This window comes from Drosophila virilis, chromosome X, assembly GCF_030788295.1.
Source record: "Drosophila virilis strain 15010-1051.87 chromosome X, Dvir_AGI_RSII-ME, whole genome shotgun sequence".
NCBI lineage: Eukaryota > Metazoa > Arthropoda > Insecta > Diptera > Drosophilidae > Drosophila > Drosophila virilis.
Window position 1 is genome coordinate 16102228 of NC_091543.1, and position 4530 is coordinate 16106757.

Here is a 4530-nt window from a genome sequence, read left to right on the forward strand (position 1 = left end):
TGTCGAATTGGTGCAAAATGTTGGATTTCCTTTTTTTGATTCCAATCGATAGAACTGATCCTTACGAGTCAAAAATGGTATACAATTCCTAAATTGGACATTATTTGACGGAAATATTCCAAAATATCATCAAAAAGGTTGACTTTACGAACTGATGGTTTTTTTGTCTTGAACATTTTTGAACCCATCAATAATTGATTTCTTTGAATGCCAATTGATGGTAGGGATCCGTACGCATTCAAAAAGGTATAACATTTTAAAATCAGACATTATTTACCCGAGATATTAAAAAAAAATCATCGAAAAAGTTTCGATTTTCGCAAAAAAACGTGGTGATTTGGAAGGTCATATCTCCGCGGGGAGCTATGTCGTTTTGGAACGTCATATCTCCGCGCGGAGTTATGTCGTTTTGGAACGTCATATCTCCGCGCGGAACTATTACCCGAGATATTACAAAAAAATAATCATCGAAAAAGTTTCGATTTTCGCACCGATCTCCATTTTGTCGAATTGGTGCAAAATTTTGGATTTCCTTTTTTTGATGCCAATCGATAGAACTGATCCTTACGAGTCAAAAATGGTATACAATTCCTAAATTGGACATTATTTGACGGAAATATTCCAAAATATCATCAAAAAGGTTGACGTTACGAACTGATGGTTTTTTTGTCTTGAACATTTTTGAACCCATCAATGATTGATTTCTTTGAATGCCAATTGATGGTAGGGATCCGTACGCATTCAAAAAGGTATAACATTTTAAAATCAGACATTATTTACCCGAGATATTAAAAAAAAATCATCGAAAAAGTTTCGATTTTCGCAAAAAAATGTGGTGATTTGGAAGGTCATATCTCCGCGGGGAGTTATGTCGTTTTGGAACGTCATATCTCCGCGCGGAGCTATTTCGTTTTGGAACGTGATATCTCCGCGAGGAGTTATGTCGTTTTGGAACGTCATATCTCCGCGAGGAGTGGTGATTTGGAAGGTCATATCTCAGCGGGGAGTTCTGTCGTTTTGGAACGTCATATCTCCGCGCGGAGTTATGTCGTTTTGGAACGTCATATCTCCGCGCGGAACTATTACCCGAGATATTACAAAAAAAATAATCATCGAAAAAGTTTCGACTTTCGCACCGATCTCCATTTTGTCGATTTGGGTCAAAATTTTGGATTTCCTTTTTTTGATGCCAATCGATAGATCAGATCCTTACGAGTCAAAAATGATATAAAATTCCTAAATCGGACATTATTTGACGGAAATATTCCAAAATATCATCAGAAAAGTTGACTTTACGAACTAATGGTTTTTTTGTCTTGAACATTTTTGAACCCATCGATGATTGATTTCTTTGAATGCCAAGTGATGGTAGGGATCCGTACGCATTCAAAAAGGTATAACATTTTAAAATCAGACATTATTTACCCGAGATATTAAAAAAAATCATCGAAAAAGAGTCGATTTTCGCAAAAAAAGGTGGTGATTTGGAAGGTCATATCTCCGCGCGGAGCTATGTCGTTTTGAAACGTCATATCTCCGCGAGGAGTTATGTCGTTTTGGAACGTCATATCTCAACGAGGAGTGGTGATTTGGAAGGTCATATCTCCGCGCGGAGTTATGTCGTTTTGGAACGTCATATCTCCGCGCGGAGCTATTACCCGAGATATTACAAAAAAAAAAAATCATCGAAAAAGTTTCGATTTTCGCACCGATCTCCATTTTGTCGATTTGGATCAAAATTTTGGATTTCCTTTTTTTTGATGCCAATCAATAGAACTGATATCCTTACGAGTCAAAAATGGTATAAAATTCCTAAATCGGACATTATTTGACGGAAATATTCCAAAATATCATCAAAAAGGTTGACTTTACGAACTAATGGTTTTTTCGTCTTGAACATTTTGAACCCATCGATGATTGATTTCTTTGAATGCCAATTGATGGTAGGGATCCGTACGCATTCAAAAAGGTATAACATTTTAAAATCAGACATTATTTACCTGAGATATTAAAAAAATCATCGAAAAAGATTCGATTTTCGCACCGATCTCCATTTTGTCGATTTGGGTCAAAATTTTGGATTTCCTTTTTTTGATGCCAATCGATAGAACTGATCCTTACGAGTCAAAAATGATATAAAATTCCTAAATCGGACATAATTTGACGGAAATATTCCAAAATATCATCAGAAAAGTTGACTTTACGAACTAATGGTTTTTTTGTCTTGAACATTTTTGAACCCATCGATGATTGATTTCTTTGAATGCCAATTGATGGTAGGGATCCGTACGCATTCAAAAAGGTATAACATTTTAAAATCAGACATTATTTACCCGAGATATTAAAAAGAAATCATCGCAAAAGTTTCGATTTTCGCAAAAAAAAACGTGATGATTTGGAAGGTCATATCTCCGCGGGGAGTTATGTCGTTTTGGAACGTCATATCTCCGCGGGGAGTTATGTCGTTTTGGAACGTCATATCTCCGCGGGGAGGTATGTCGTTTTGGAACGTCATATCTCCGCGCGGAGTTATGTCGTTTTGGAACGTCATATCTCCGCGCAGAACTATTACCCGAGATATTACAAAAAAATAATCATCGAAAAAGTTTCGATTTTCGCACCGATCTCCATTTTGTCGATTTGGGTCAAAATTTTGGATTTCCTTTTTTTGATGCCAATCGATAGAACTGATCCTTACGAGTCAAAAATGGTATACAATTCCTAAATCGGACATTATTTGACGGAAATATTCCAAAATATCATCAAAAAGGTTGACTTTACGAACTAATGGTTTTTTTGTCTTGAACATTTTTGAACCCATCAATGATTGATTTCTTTGAATGCCAATTGATGGTAGGGATCCGTACGCATTCAAAAAGGTATAACATTTTAAAATCAGACATTATTTACCCGAGATATTAAAAAAAAATCATCGAAAAAGTTTCGATTTTCGCAAAAAGACGTGGTGATTTGGAAGGTCATATCTCCGCGGGGAGTTATGTCGTTTTGGAACGTCATATCTCCGCGCGGAGCTATGTCGTTTTGGAACGTCATATCTCCGCGCGGAGTTATGTCGTTTTGGAACGTCATATCTCCGCAAGGAGTGGTGATTTGGAAGGTCATATCTCCGCGGGGAGTTATGTCGTTTTGGAACGTCATATCTCCGCGCGGAGCTATGTCGTTTTGAAACGTCATATCTCCGCGCGGAGTTATGTCGTTTTGAAACGTCATATCTCCGCGAGGAGTGGTGATTTGGAAGGTCATATCTCCGCGGGGAGTTATGTCGTTTTGGAACGTCATATCTCCGCGCGGAGTTATGTCGTTTTGGAACGTCATATCTCCGCGGGGAGTTATGTCGTTTTGGAACGTCATATCTCCGCGGGGAGTTATGTCGTTTTGGAACGTCATATCTCCGCGCGGAGTTATGTCGTTTTGGAACGTCATATCTCCGCGCGGAGTTATGTCGTTTTGGAACGTCATATCTCCGTGCAGAACTATTACCCGAGATATTACAAAAAAATAATCATCGAAAAAGTTTCGATTTTCGCACCGATCTCCATTTTGTCGATTTGGGTCAAAATTTTGGATTTCCTTTTTTTGATGCCAATCGATAGAACTGATCCTTACGAGTCAAAAATGATATAAAATTCCTAAATCGGACATAATTTGACGGAAATATTCCAAAATATCATCAGAAAAGTTGACTTTACGAACTAATGGTTTTTTTGTCTTGAACATTTTTGAACCCATCGATGATTGATTTCTTTGAATGCCAATTGATGGTAGGGATCCGTACGCATTCAAAAAGGTATAACATTTTAAAATCAGACATTATTTACCCGAGATATTAAAAAAAAATCATCGCAAAAGTTTCGATTTTCGCAAAAAAAAACGTGATGATTTGGAAGGTCATATCTCCGCGGGGAGTTATGTCGTTTTGGAACGTCATATCTCCGCGGGGAGTTATGTCGTTTTGGAACGTCATATCTCCGCGGGGAGGTATGTCGTTTTGGAACGTCATATCTCCGCGCGGAGTTATGTCGTTTTGGAACGTCATATCTCCGCGCAGAACTATTACCCGAGATATTACAAAAAAATAATCATCGAAAAAGTTTCGATTTTCGCACCGATCTCCATTTTGTCGATTTGGGTCAAAATTTTGGATTTCCTTTTTTTGATGCCAATCGATAGAACTGATCCTTACGAGTCAAAAATGGTATACAATTCCTAAATCGGACATTATTTGACGGAAATATTCCAAAATATCATCAAAAAGGTTGACTTTACGAACTAATAGTTTTTTTGTCTTGAACATTTTTGAACCCATCGATGATTGATTTCTTTGAATGCCAATTGATGGTAGGGATCCGTACGCATTCAAAAAGGTATAACATTTTAAAATCAGACATTATTTACCCGAGATATTAAAAAAAAATCATCGAAAAAGTTTCGATTTTCGCAAAAAGACGTGGTGATTTGGAAGGTCATATCTCCGCGGGGAGTTATGTCGTTTTGGAACGTCATATCTCC